Below are 15,056 nucleotides of genomic sequence, written 5' to 3' on the forward strand. Positions count from 1 at the left end.
AATTTTTTAGTTTAGTTTTAAGCTGTTAAGTTAGATTAGATCATTTGTATTGTTTTATACTATGTTTTGTGGATTTGGGGTTCTCTGGATTTTTTGGTTGATACTATGGAAATTTGCAATTCTTTGCAATATATTTTTAATATTTCATTTTGTAGGTTGCAAGCCACTTTGGACACAATTCTGTGGGAAAGTAGCAGACAAATAAATAGATGGTGAAGAGAAATTAGAAAGGTACTTGATAACAGTACCACCAATTCCTGGCTCAATACCAGAGATGGCTCAAGAGATTTTGCTGGAGGAGGCAGGAAATCCCAAAAGTGCCCACCATAGTAAAATATAGTAATAAACCAATTCTAGAGAGAGGTAGATGGTAGCCAGGTTTGTCTGTTATAGCAGACATACATATATAAAAAGAGTCCTGTAATATCTAAAGACTATAGATACAATCCTACACAAAAATGTGCCTGGAGGTAAGTCCCACTGATCTGAAAGGGGCTTACTTCTGAACAGATACAGCACATCCCCATGGGAAACATTCATAATATCATAAGTCTTCAGATTTATGAAGTGCTATCCTCAGCTGGAAAACATATAACACATACATTCAAGTACAAAGAAAGCAGGAGGGCCCAAAGGCCATAAAATACAATAACTATGTTCTAAAAACTCCAAGCCAAGGCTGACTACCTCAACTTCCCTATCAACAGCGGCCCACATTTAGACCTCTGGCATCCAACCTAAAGGCTCACCTAGTTCCAAAGGCAACACTACCTTCCAACCTTTCCACTTATCCACAATGTGCTATACTCAGAGCAGCCACAACACAATCACGGCATTTCCCAGATATCAAGTTTGTAGGCTGGCTACATTCCTTTAAGGTGTCAATCATTTTTTTTAAAAAAAACATTCACGCTTTTATAGAACTTTTAGAGCATTCAAAAAGACGCACGTACTTTATCTCACAAATCCTTAGAAACATTCCTGTAACATAAGACAATCTCATTGGTGAGACCAAGAGATTGGCTACTCCAAGGTCACCTCCTGTGTGTTGCATATTTCAGCATAGCTATCTGGCTGACTTCTGCCAAGGAACCACTACTAATTGTTCTTTGGTGGTTGCTGTTGTAGTTTAATTAATGTGGATTTTGCTTTGTCAATGTTTTCCAGTTCTTTCTCTCCTGATTTCTGCTTTGGTCGTTCTCTGGATGAAAATGTAGCACATAACATTTTACAAAAGATCGGCCGGCTAAATACCTGTCTGTTGAGTAGTTATTAGAAGCACACGTGTCCTTCCAGAAAAAAAGCTGCCAACTCTCGCTGCAAGTGCTATTTACACAGTAATGGATCTAGATGACTCTGGCAAAAAGAACCAACCCAAAAGGTGATTAGCTCTGAGTGAATGTATCTGATCCATGTCAAAGTCATAAACTGGAGGATAAGCAGGAAGTCATACCTGGCCTTGAACATTGGTAATTTATTCTGTGTTCCAGCTTTCCTTGAAATTTGATTCCCCACCTGAAATTCAAAAGCAGAATTCACATTTTTAGTGTAATTATGGCTTTCCTCTTCCAAGGAGCCCACATACAGCTTCCCTGCCATGGCATTTACCTGAAAGGCTAGTGCCAGTGACAGAAGAGCAGTCTGGCAATTCAAGATATAATTTTCTTCTAATTAATCCAACTTGTGTGCTACCTCTTCTGGTAAGAGGCCTGAAACATCCTTGGTTGCTGTGTTTTAGAGCTAATAGAGATAATACACTGCAAAGACACACAGCTAAAGTATTATTTTCTGGTGTCTAACATCACTTAAAAGTCAGTATTATTTAAAGTATTGATATGTCATTTTTGCCTTTGAAAACAAAAGTTCTTATTATTACAGAAACCTTTTAGAACAATCTAGCTCCATGAAACTCAGAAGATAATCACAACAGCAAATAAAACATGGCTTAGACCAGGGATAGAGAACCTATGGCCCTCCAAATGTTGTTTAATTCCAATTCCTATCAGTCCCCGCAAGCATAACCAATAGAAAGAGGTGAGAGTTGTTGCTAACATTTGAAGGACCACAGGTTTTCCATCCCTGACTTTGAGAGTGAAATAATATTTTCAGTATTTGTCTCTTTCAAGAACAAAGTTCTTGAAAGTCTAACAAATACTTTGGTCAGCTTTTCAGCACCTTAATATAATCTGAGCATTTGCATATATGATTTATCAAACAAATATTTTATTGATTAAATCTTCTTCTGGTGTTATATATAAGACTGTAATGTTTTACGTCTGTCTCAAACAGGAGGTATGAAGTTAATCATATTTGCATTTATTCCGGCGACAGTATATTCTGGTGCAAGATTAAATGCTGTACTTTCCCAACATTTCCAAAAGAAATTTAGTCATGAAACACTATCTACCAAGTCGTCAGGTAGTGTACAAAAGATAAGTCTCCAACACTGATGAAACATTCCTTTTAAAATGTAGTTCAACGGACGTTTCATGTAGCTTAATCTCAAATGTCTTTTTTACATCAAATGGCTCCTGCTGGTACTCATTCCAAACAATAAATCCAGAAGTGATTTTAGTTAAAAATAAACCTTCCTATCATGGGGAGGAGGGGGGAGACTTTGTAACCAATTGTGCAACCTTTTTTGCAAAATGGAACTCAATCAAATTTATTAGGAGCAAGTTTGGAAAAATAGACCGGCAGAGACATGTGCAGATCTTCCTGGGTGGAGAGACCCTGTCTTCAGCTGGTTCCTTCTTCCAAACAGTGCCTAACTATAGGGTGCCAAGGATGACATTTACCTGGCAGTAAAGCCCACTGAATTCAGCAGGACTTACTTTTGAGTAGACATGAATAGGATTGCATTGTTGGTTCCTAACTGCAATTAGCAAAGCTCCCAAATCATAGCCTATGACTTTTCAGGATAAGTGGGCATCAGATAGCAGCCTAAGGGAGGATGTTTTCAAGTCCCACAAACAGATAACAAGCCTGCTTCTATTACAATAATACTAATATGTACACTAATTCTTCATGTGCCTAACCTTATGTAGCCTAAATACCCCACTCCACCCCCAAAAAACAAAAACAAGAGGGAGGCATCAGCATACTATGGGGACCTCTGAGGTTTGTACAAATATATAAAAAATGGAAAACCCAGTTCTAAAGAGCCAAATGAGGACTGAACATGGTCAGCGACCACCGTCATGGAGGGCAGGAAAAACCAAAGTGGAAGGTGGCGCGTTGGATGCCCTGGAAAAGGCCATGGGCAGGACCACTGAAGAGGCAACTTCATGCAGCAACATTTTGTTGCAGACCTCACTTGTTCCTTCCAAAAACCAAGTCTGGTCCTCCCTCAAGAACAAAACAAGAGAAGAAGCCTAACAGAATAAATACCCTTGAATGGAAACGAGACATCAGCTAATTCGGTCAGACATACAGGCATTATAGAAGGGAAAGTCATCTTCCATTACATGTGGCTGAATAAAAACCATTAATACCAGCAAGTGCAGGCTTCGCAACTCTTAGCTCCAAATAGCCCAGAATTAAGAACTCCTGTTAACATTTAGTTTGGAACATTTTAGAAATTCATTTTTAACTTCCCTCCCGCTGTTTATAAATTCCTTACTTGCAGGCTGAAATGTAGAACACATACAGTGTGCTCACCACAAACTTTCTTCATTTGCAGACCTAAGCGCCCTGCTTAATTGGCCACTGTGCTTAATTGAGCACTTTGCCTCACCTGACAGCACTATTAACTTTCAGCTGCTTCAGCTGGACTACTAGGCCCGCTCTAGAAACGGAAGAGGAAGCGGAGCCCTCAAGAACCACTGAGTTCCAAGTGGGATTCCCAGAGTGTCCCACTGGCCATAGAGTTCTTTCAAGCTCCCCCCCCCCCCCGGAATGCCCCACACTTGAGTGGTCAGCATGGCGGCAAAAAGTTTTAATTCCAGTTCAGTGGCCAATCCTGCCTTACAAGGATGGGGCTTGTCTCCTGTTGACTTCAGTCTGTCTTCTGCATTGCAGTGCAGTGATTACGCACATGTAAATCCCTTCGTGTTCAATGGGGCTTGCTCCCAAGGAAGGGTAAAAACAATGTAAATAACCGATCAAAACAGAAGATGGTCTTACAAGAATTATTATTAGCAGATTTAGTTTTGCCGTTTGTTTAACCCACCCCTAATTTTATGCGATCAGAAAACAAATTGCCTTAGTGCTGTTGCTGTTATTTTAAATATATAATTAATTTCAATCAATGTGGAAGTGCTTAAGTTAATACTACAAAAGCAGCAGCCAAGCACGAGTCAAGGAAATAGGTAGTGTGAACTACTGTAGAAGCATTCCTCCTCCTTCTCCCGCCACCGCTTTGATAACTGATACGAAGTTGAGACGCGATTAGCAGGCTGGGCTGCGCCTCCTGGTGGCCACAAAAATAAACGATTATTTTCCGGAGGGGAATTAACTACAAATCCTAACGCGTAAAAGCTTCTTACAGGTTCGGAAAGCAGGTTAGTACTGTTGCTTCTTGCTTCTTTTGGCACTTACGGAACACTCTGTGTCAATTTTGCTAAGGGTATTCATTTACTAGGCGAGACAAAAATCAGTATTGTCATATGGATGCACTTCTAAATGTGTAAGTAGCGTTATTTCACCGTGAAACCTGCACAAACCAGGAGTAAATGGCCATATAGACTAACCTAGCTGCGGTCTTGGAAGTGAGTCCCATTCAACTCAAATGGACTTTCTCTTAAGGAGCAAGCACACTTACAGAGGATTGAGAGGCTTTAGTATAGGGCAGGCATGTCCAAAGTGCATTTGGGGGGGGGGCTAATTTGGCCTGCCAGTCCATTTAATCCGGCCCCTGTGGCAGTTTATTTCCTGGGGTAAATCCCAACCTCAACAACTTCAATCTCAAAAACCTCAACAACTTCAATCCTAAAAAAAAGGTCAACAACTTTGGTTGGTCCTCCTCACTTCATCAAATCTGGCCCTCTTTGGACATCATTAGTACCACTTAAGATGACTGCATTTAGAAATAGGTGAAAGCTCATACTGAGCTACAATTTAGCGTTCCTTTCAAAAGCAGGCCTCTTAAAAACACTTAGCCTGCATTTCTATATACATTTATACAGCTTAAATTTCTCAGTTACCTAAGATTCTCATTGTACCACACAAAATCAAAGAATTGTAAAGATGGAAGGGAGCTGAAGCATCAACTATTCCAGCCCCCTGCAATGCAAGAATCACAAAGCATCCATGACAAATGGCCATGCCAACCTCTGCTTTAAAACCTCCAATGAAGGAGAGTACACACCATCTTCTGAGGGAGTCTGTTCCACTGTTGAACAGCTCTTACTGTCAGAAAGTTATTCCTAATGCTTAGTTGGAATCTCCTTCCTTGCAAATTGAGCTCATTGGTTCAGGTACTACCCTCTGGTAGCATGCTTTATCTCCCATATTAAAGCCCTTCAGATATTTGAAGATGGCTATCATCTCCTCTCAACTCTGTCACCTCTGTTCCTGGCTAAACATACCCAATTCCCTCAACCATCCTTCATAAGGCTGGTTTCCACACCCTTTATCATCTTTGTTGCTCCCCTCTGCACACATTCCAGCTTATCAATACCCTTCTTAAATTGTGGTGCCCAGAATGGGGCGTGGTACCTCAGATGGAGTTTGACCAAGGCAGAAGAGAACATCAAACAAGTGGAAATGTACAACAAATAAATAATTTGGAATCAGCAGGATTTATTGAGGGCAGTAATGGTTAGGAGCATAGCTTTATTTTCCTAGCCTTTTAATTTGAGAGGTTTTGTTGCTGCTAATTTTCTATCTGCTGTTTTATTTTTATATTGTTTTGTTGCCTTGCCTCAATTGAAAGGCAACACACATATTGATTAAATAAACAAAAGCATTTAACACTGATGGTTAAATTTAATTTCAAATTCCCCACTTTTCAAGAAGTAGAAAAATTTCAGAGTAACTCCACAGTGTCTGTTTCCTAATGAAGAGATGGTGCTGGAGAGTTGAAGGCTGCTGGGGTTTTCAGTTTCACTTTGTGTTGTAATGTCAGCCATTTTTTACAATTGAGTTGTAGACCAAAGCCTCTGAACAGCTTGGCAAAGGCTAAGCTAGGTATTAGCTCACCGTTTTCTTTTTTATATATAAAGAATTTTTATTGATTTTTAATAAGGTATGAACAAAACAAAGTTTCCTCTGTCCCCCACACCCCTTGAACAGAAGATTATCTGACTATTTTCAACCATGTTTTCATTTCCTTGTTCCTAACAAGACATCCATTTACCTGAAATGTGACATTAGAATAAGGTGCCTCTGCTGTATTCATAAAGTCCAAACCTTGTTGAGGAATTCATTGTGAATTCCAAATGCCGTGGCTCAATGCCTTTAGACTCCTACTCAGGTAAACCAAAGAAGGGAAATTACAGCTGTGCTATAAACCACTTGAATATTTTTTTTCTGTTTTGCATGGGCTTGCAATTCTTGCCCCAAGGTAATAGGAGAAACTGTAAGGGGATTCTCTCAAGCATTTTATCTGATTCCAGAGAAATCCTCAAGCACTTGTTCATACATATTCATATGCAGAATCTATTCTTGACTAGTTCCAGTAGGACCATTTCCCCCTGCAATATTTTTCTCTAGCTGTTTGAATTAGTAAAGGTAAAGATAAAGGGACCCCTGACCATTAGGTCCAGTCGTGACCGACTCTGGGGTTGCGGCGCTCATCTTGCTTTATTGGCCGAGGGAGCCAACGTACAGCTTCCGGGTCATTCCGGATCTGGCGAACCAGAGCAGCGCACAGAAACACTGTTTACCTTCCCGCCAGAGCGGTACCTATTTATCTACTTGCACTTTGATGTGCTTTCGAACTGCTAGGTTGGCAGGAGGTTTGAATTAGTAGACACTGGCTATTCCTGAAACATAGATGCCATTGATTCCCAACCAGATGGGTGCAGTATAAATAATAAAAATATTATTAAAAATTATTATTGTTTTTTCATTGACTCTATATGGGTAGAACCTGACTGTTACATATCAGACATTTTGGTTAACCAAGAGTATGTCATGCCTCTGTAATTTTGGTGGCTGCTTTGAAATCACTCCATTTTTCAGATTAAAAAAAATGGTTTCCTAATTTTTTGAACTAATATAGCACAATTATATTTTCAGTATTTCTTTCTACAAATATGAGGGCTATAAAATTTAAAACTGAAAGGTTTTGCATCTTGGAAGCCTTACATAAGTTTCCACTCAATATGTGGTGGACTTTTTAGGTGTTATGCTTCTCATCTTTAAATAGAGATTGATTAATTGTGTAATATTTTAGTGTAACCCCTTAAATAACATGTTTTATATCTCCAGGAGGTCTTGTGTGTCTCTGGTGTTATAAATGGCTTTTGCCAGAGAGAAGAGAGCATAATAAGCTAGAAGAAATTCTCTCTTTCTACTGTGATCAACGTTCACTCCAGAAACATTTTTCTCTGTTACTGAGCAGAGACCTGAGACAAGGGGCTGTCATACTGTGTGGAATTGCCCATCCATCATGTGAGTTAAGATCTATCCACTCTCAGTATTTTGACTTCTCATCACTCATGTGATAAGGTCCCCATTTAGATAAATGAACTACAGAATTATTATTGCGTTAAAGTTGTCCTTACAGATAAATTAAAAATGTTATTACCATCTTTTTGTAATGTTGCATGCATCCTTCTGTAAACTGCGTAATTTAATCAGTGCTAGCAACTGTGTGATAAGCACAAGAGTACGGAGATCCTGAACACATACAGTACAAAATTGAGAACTACTCTCCTGAAGAATAATGAGCCTACATTTGCTCCTCTGTCTTGCTCTGTAGATTGCTTATCTGGTAGAAATGGGGAATAGTGGAGGATATGGTGTATTCTGCTATTTGTAGCTGATAGGTTACATTTTATGAACTTGGTGGCATAGATAATGGAATGCACAAGCTCTTTCACCACAAATAGGGACAAAATAGCAATGTGCTTTTCTTTAAAACCTGTCATTCTGCTTGCAAAAATCAACAAAGAAGCTACAACTACATCATAAGATTATAGCTCATGGACTTCTTTCCATCTCCCATCAGCCCTGTAGTATCATGAGTGCATGCTGTCTGAAAGTTATTTTCTTCTTACCCCAAACATTTTATAGCATCCTTGAATGCTCCTCATTATTTTCATGTGTCAGTTTTTTCACTACTGTACTTATTCTAGATGGATAGTAATTGCATCATATTAAGGTTTATATATTTTTTTAAAATTATAAGGATCTTTGTGCTAGGACTTATCTGCCTCAAACTAGGATCTTGCCATCTTTTGGTTGACCATCAATCAAATAAGATTTCCTTTAGAAGGAGGTCAGGAGAGGTTTATAGCATTTTATGCTATTTGAGTTTATTTACAAAGGCACAGGCTGAGCATAGGTAGAGTTATGCAGCTTAAAGTTGGGTCATCAAAATGGTGCCAAGGAGCACAATGGTGCCTTTGAGGACTCCCCCTGATCACAGATCTGGTCTTTACAGCAATGCCATGGCATGAAAACATGGATCTTCATTTTTCCAAGAGATTGATTCAAAGCCACCATCAAATCATAGGGTAGATCTGTGTTGGCAGTTGTGTTACCTTACTTGTTGTTATTCAATGTAAAAATCATGAAGATCCATGAGGATCTGTGCTTTGCAACAGTGTTTTTGGAGTTGTCAAGCAGCAAATGTGTGGGCAGTCTATCAATGGCAAATTTAATATGATGGTGATATTTGAGGGATTCCATGTTGGAATCTGAAGATGATCCATTTTAATTCTGCTGAATTTGATTTTTGTCCAGACCCCTTGGAAAAGTAATAATGTGTTTTGTGTTCTTTCTCTCCTTCTGTTTGTCTGAAAGAGAGGAGAAATGACCTGGGGAGAAATAAGTGATGGTGGTACCCTGGGCACTCCTTCCAAACTGCAAATGTACCCAGGACCCCAAAAAGGTTAGCGATCCTTGGCTTAAACATTCCAGCAGCAAATTCCACTACCTCACCCCAGAGAGAGGCAATGAACCTCCCTAAATTCTGTAGATGTACAGAGCTCAAAAACTGAGCTCAGCCCTCTTTGTGTCTCTCCTAGTCTGCTCTATGACCAGAATATGAACTTTAGTATCCCTCAATGCTTGCCTTAAGTCAGAGCTGAGCATTAGAAGTTGAAAAGGTTCATGTGCCAAACTAGGAACTTCACCAACATCACTAATTCTAATAAGGCTGTAGAAGTATTGGCCTTTAATAGAAATCCCATATATAGTTTTCTCTCTGGAGGAAGGCTGAAAGCACCTTTGCAACAACTACCAAATTACACACAGCACTGATCTCTTAATCCTTTGCTGCATGCTGAGCTAGGAGAACAGGAAAAAGAAAGAATACTCACATGTCCTATAAAACCTCTGTTCTGTGACATAGATCTAGGTAGTAGACACTTGTTTCATCTGTAGTGTGGTTCTGTGCATTCATTGACTTTTCCCACACTTTACTGTATTGGTCTCAGATGTGTAGGTAATGTTCATTCATTTTTCTACCTTCAATTCCAATCAACCTATCCAAAATGGAGCCTTTAATCAGGTGTATGTAGTATAGTTTAAGACACTGAAGTAAAAATGGACTTTTCTTTCTTTATTTATTTTTCATTTGTTCAAAAATCTGCTATAGAAAGACTTCTTCTTCTGTATGTTTGGTAATACAATTTTAAGCCATTATTTCCACCACTTTCACCAGAACAGATATTAAGTTAACTGGCCTGTAACTACCAGTGTGAAATACCTTCCCCAGGGTTCCATTTTTATTTTTTTTAAAAGCCATTACATTCTAGTTCTTCTAGTACAGAAGCTGATCTTAGTAACAAGTTACATATTAATGCAGGTTTTGGGGAGTCAGCCTGCATAATGCCCTGAGTTCCTTCCATTTCTCGGGATCCTGTACCCAACAAGGGTTAAAATCTAATACAGGATTCTATTGCTGAACTATATATGCATCATGATTAGCATTACCAAAGAAGTTGTTCTGTGCCATAGGGCAAATGAGTGGGCCTTCCCTCTCACTTGGCTGGTAGTCAGAAGAACAGTAAGAGTGTAGTTGTGCGTGAGCTGAGCAGAAAGTTGAGGCACAGAGCCTTGTTTGATCTGTGCTGGAATCCAGTGCTGTGACTAAGAGAGAAGCAAAATCTGTTGGGGTGTTAATGCTGTGAGCCTCTCCAGCTTATGCTCAGGTTGCATATATGTGTAAACAAACCATATATCCTGGGCACCTGTGGTCACTGTTATGGATACATTGCTATGGACCAGAGGAGAAACGACCTCTGGGAGGAGGCGCATCTGGAGCAGCACAACTGGGTGCCTTCATCTGCCCCTGCTGCAGCAAAACGTCTCTCCTGCATCAGTCTCTACAGCCACACCAAGGCATTGCAACCTTCCAACAGCAAACTCTTCCATTGTCTCCCAAGACAGATGGATCTCAGCCTTCCTGTATGCCACAGTCTCTGCTGACCCTCATTCCAAGGAAACCAGAGCCTGGGTCAGTGCTTGGAACCCTTGGAATCTTTCAGCACTCAAGAGATTGGGGTGGCATGTAATGATAATGTTAAGACGATCAGCAATTTCCCATCTGAATTCTTCTAATAACTTTCAAGCAGATGCCATCGGGACTAGTTTTTAATTCGTCAACAATGGCCGTCACACACCTAGCTATCTATGTCCCTAATGACCAGATCACCCACTACCAGGGTGGTTAAGTTCCCAAGGTGTCATTAGTCTATCACTGAATACAGTGCAGTTACAATGTAGGTGCCTGCTGTACTAGAATTTATGTAGAGTCACAAACGCTGTTGCAAAAGGCATTAGGCTCTAAAAAAAGGAGAAAATACCTGAGGGCTCCTACATTTTATGACATGTCGCATTAGTGTCAGCAAAGACAAAAGTATATCATGGCCAGGCTGTCGGGTTTGAAAGGCTTTCAAATCTGTTCAGGCACTTGTGTCACAGGACAGGTTGTACACTACAGTCAAAAAAGCAGGTATGTGATTTTTAATTCCATAATCTATGTGCAGAATGCCACTCACAATTACATTTCCCTTTTAAAAATATGCTTTTAAGGTACATTTCTGATTTAGTTTCCCTGCATCCATCTTAAAGACTGGTGAAATATAGACCCTGGAATTAAGGTAATATAATTTTGTAGAAGGGAAGTATCAAAGCTCCAACTTTAGTTCACTTTTGGCTTCTTTATTTCAGAAGGCAGTGGTTACTCAGTAGTTTGAGAAATACATTCTACAGAAGGCTTGGACTCACAAACAGCACAATCCTATACAAGTGTACCCAGAATTAAGCTTAACTGAATTCAACTGAGCTTTCTCCCAAGCAAGTGGTTATAGAATTGCACTCTTAAAAATACTTAACTGATCTGAACCCCTGGTGATCAAAATTGGCTCCAGGACTCAAATAATTTACTTCTGCAACTCCTTCAAAACAAGCAAGCAATTTATCTAGTGGGAAGCCAGGAATTTTCTGAGCACCTTAATATGAAAAGATGCTGGTACTAGAAAGGCAAATAAGGTGTTTCCAAAAAACACAGACATAACTGCTTGGCTACTTACATTTTTTAAAAAGAAATTTTGTAATAAACCACATAGTTGACCAATATCAATAACATTCACTAATAAGATACACAGGCGCTTCATTTTAACAGACTCTTAAAAGTAGAATACAAAGGAAATCAATGTGTGTAGTATTTACTAACTTGTGTAACTTCCTTCAAAGCAGTTCTTCTCCTAGTTTATTTCATTTTTTCATTGGCATCTGTCACTGGGGAAAGGTGATTGCTCCTCCAGTGAATATATCCCCATGATAGTTAAATCCAGTAATGTTCAATGATGCCCACATAGTGGAATTTCCCCCTCCCCCTCCTGAGGGTCAGGGAATCTCCAGGAAAAGCCTAAGATGCAGGGGAAGGAGCTACAGTGGGAGGGAGGGGAATCAGATGGAAACAGTTTCCAAGAGTAGGAGCCAGCGGGAGACTTTGGGCTTTAAAATTTCAGTGGCACCCTGTGCAACACCAAATTTAGTGTCCCCCCCCCCCCGCCTCTTGCCTTCTGTTGTTCATCATTGTTGTGGTGCCCCCTGTCGTGTCCTCCTGGCATGGCACCCACTGCAGGCGAACTGGTTGCACTCCCCTAAATCTGCCTCTGTAAGCGCTTCACTCATGCAGTCTGCATCTGCCTGATTTCCCTGTCCTACCACAGCCCTCCACCACAGCCCTTTATTGAGACGTAAACCCTTTTAGGGGGTTCAGTAGGGATAAACTGGGGAAACTTCTTTTGTGTGTGTATCCTTGCAGTCCCATAACATTGGATGCAATTCAAGTCATAGATACTGAGGGGTATCTATGGAGTATCAAAATGTCCAACACCTGTGATATCTCTAATGCTATGCAGTGCTCTTCTCCTACTCCCATGTTACATGCACAGTTTGTGATCTTTTTAAACTCGGGGACTTGCTGCTGTGGAATTATCCGCTGAGACTCCAAGAACATCAGTAGGGTCTGTTGGATCAAGCCAATGGCCCATTTAAGCCAGCATCCTGTTCTCAGAGTGGCTAGCCAGATGTCTGTGGGAGCCAGCAAACTAGATTCAAGCACTTGTAACTCTGTCTGGTGCCATGGATAAAAGAACAATGGCAAAAGAGATACAGGTGTCTATGTTACCTAGTTAGGTAAAGGATATTGTGTGAGTTCATTTGTTAATTGTGTCTCTTTGATGAACAGAAAGTAATTACTGGAATAACATGTTGAGTTCCACAGTCCTGTTACCTGATTGTATTATATGAGCTGAAGTGTGAAATGGGGAGGGAAAGATGGGGAACTGGAGAGGATGTGGCTAATGGTTATAGAACCAATTTTGTAACTACTATCCGGGTTTCCACCTCATAAAATCTAATAGAAACAATGGGGAATGTCTCATTACTAGCTCCATGAATGCATTTGGCGCTTGCAATCCAAGAGTGTGATGAGTAAGAAGATAGGGCAAGAGCAGACTTTTCAGCTTCCTGTGTTTTATGTGGAGGCAATTTACTTTTCTCTTTAATTTGTTATGGAATGTAATTAGAGTCTGTTTCAGAATATGGAAAACAAAAGTGGTCTCCTTGGAGTGCTGTCAGCACTTCAGAATAAGACACTTACGTCCAACCTTATTTATGTCCTCATATATGTGCTATAAAGTTCCAGATTTTCCTGACTTAGCAAAGCATCACACTGTGGCTGAGCAAAATACACCTTGTGTCAGCTACTTGGACTCATTTACTTTGATAGAATGCTTCAGTACTATATCATTATACTGTCCACCATCTCTGAATTACTGCAGGTGAAATAATTAACAATGTGAAAATGTTCACCTGCAAACTAAACATTACAGCTTAAATCCTTAAATGTGAAGGATGCACAATTATCACCATATTTATTGCTATTTGTTTAGCTCACTTTCCATGTGAAGATAGTGGTACTTTGCTCTTGCATAATTAATCGTTTTAAGCTTCTTGTTGGATAATGTCGTGACCCTGGAATGTGACTCTCCATCATCAGCGGATGAGGCCAAGGATTTGAAGATAGTATCTGAGTGGAAGAGAGATTTGCCAGCAGAACCGAGTCCTGACATCTGTCCTGCCCAGGAAGATCCTGCAGAACAGGAACCAGTGCTGGCAGCCCCTTACTAACACAAGGTGGTCATGAACTCCAACTGAGCCCAGAAACGCCCAGCTGAACCATAGTCTCCCATGCATCATCTAAGCCAGGAGCTACTGAAGCAGGCCAGGCCTCTTTAACATGAAGGGTCTTTGCTTATTGGAGGTGGAGCTACAGCTTGCCACTATACCAAAAATTGATCTTGCTTGTATGACTCTTCAGTCTGAGGTTCACAGCTTTGGACTTTTTCTTATCAATGTTACCTTACTGGAACCTGGACTTGTTCTCCCATTTAGGGCAAGAAATCTATATAGCTGAAATCACTGCCTGGAACAGAACTGATACTAGCTGTTATCTCTTCCTTTTTACCAAGGCAGGTAATTTTCTGCCACCGAGTTACCTGAAGTGGACGGAAGACAGCAACATGTGGCAAATGCAAGATGGTGAAGCTCAGTAGTCTATGTCCTGTACAGCTTCCTTGCTATTTCTCTTCACAGACTTTGCAGACACAAGACAATATTTTAATCTTGCTCATATCCCTTCTCTTGGCTTACGTCCAGCTGAACTTCCAACTGGGCCAAACTAGCCATGATGTTAAATGCATTGTTGCATTTAATTGTACATTTTATAAAAATCAAATAGCTGTCATTGAGGGGAGCAGGACTGGGACCATGACAGGGAGGAATTAACTATTTCTCTCATGGTCTACCCAGTGAATATTGTTTTTCCCTTTGCAATTTGCATTAGATTTTTGGATTAATGCAGATATCCTTAGTGTCCATTCCTTATTTCAAGGTCTGAATGACCTTTAATGGAAAAACTAAGGATGTGCTGAAGGATATGGCCAGTGTGATTACAGGATTACAGAATTCATTTACAAGGCATTTTCCTGAGCAAACCCAGTAGATGCTAACCAGACATTCCTGGCCCAGCCACTTCTTCAAATGGGCTTCATTAAAATAATGGGCTGATATAGCACAAACCCAGCTGTTATGGCCACAAAGTGTCTTCCTGCTCTAATTACTGATACCAGGGTATGGGCTCCATGTTAATTACAAATATTTGCTTCTCACTTCAGTAGTCACCCTCACTTCCCCCCTAGTGTTCCTTGTACCAACGTTTTTCTCCTGTTCCAATCTTGCAGTTCCTAACTCACACCTGAAACTCTTTTAATTTCATGCCAGAAACTTCTGCAGCAGTTTTAAAAGATGGTGTAGGCTAAAGCATAAGCCAGTACCTCTGCAGATCTCATGTAGAATTTTCCATTTGAAATGTTGCATGATCAATGAGGTGCTATTTCATTCTGAAATATCCCCGAGAGATGAAGGAT

At 40.2% G+C, this 15,056-nt stretch overlaps 2 long non-coding RNA genes across 11 annotated transcripts in view; one reads left to right on the top strand and one right to left on the bottom strand.

The window, feature by feature from the left end:
* The window catches only part of LOC309340251, a 62,241-nt gene that overhangs the window by 44,936 nt on the left and 2,249 nt on the right, over nucleotides 1-15,056 (bottom strand). For 3 of the 10 annotated variants that reach the window (XR_014155875.1, XR_014155876.1, XR_014155877.1), the window contains exon 2: nucleotides 1,454-1,515. This is a non-coding gene — a long non-coding RNA (uncharacterized lncRNA). Of the gene's footprint in view, nucleotides 1-1,254; nucleotides 1,357-1,453; nucleotides 1,516-3,736; nucleotides 3,789-10,098; nucleotides 10,204-14,126; nucleotides 14,300-15,056 lie in introns of those variants that run through there. The other 7 variants (XR_014155872.1, XR_014155873.1, XR_014155880.1 and 4 more) reach the window with 5 other exon arrangements.
* Nucleotides 3,959-9,004, top strand: LOC309340267. Its single transcript, XR_014155911.1, has 3 exons — nucleotides 3,959-4,502; nucleotides 7,375-7,557; nucleotides 8,914-9,004. It is a non-coding gene; the product is annotated as an uncharacterized lncRNA (long non-coding RNA).

Source organism: Podarcis erhardii, assembly GCF_964252035.2.
Source record: "Podarcis erhardii genome assembly, chromosome: 4".
NCBI classification, from domain to species: domain Eukaryota; kingdom Metazoa; phylum Chordata; class Lepidosauria; order Squamata; family Lacertidae; genus Podarcis; species Podarcis erhardii.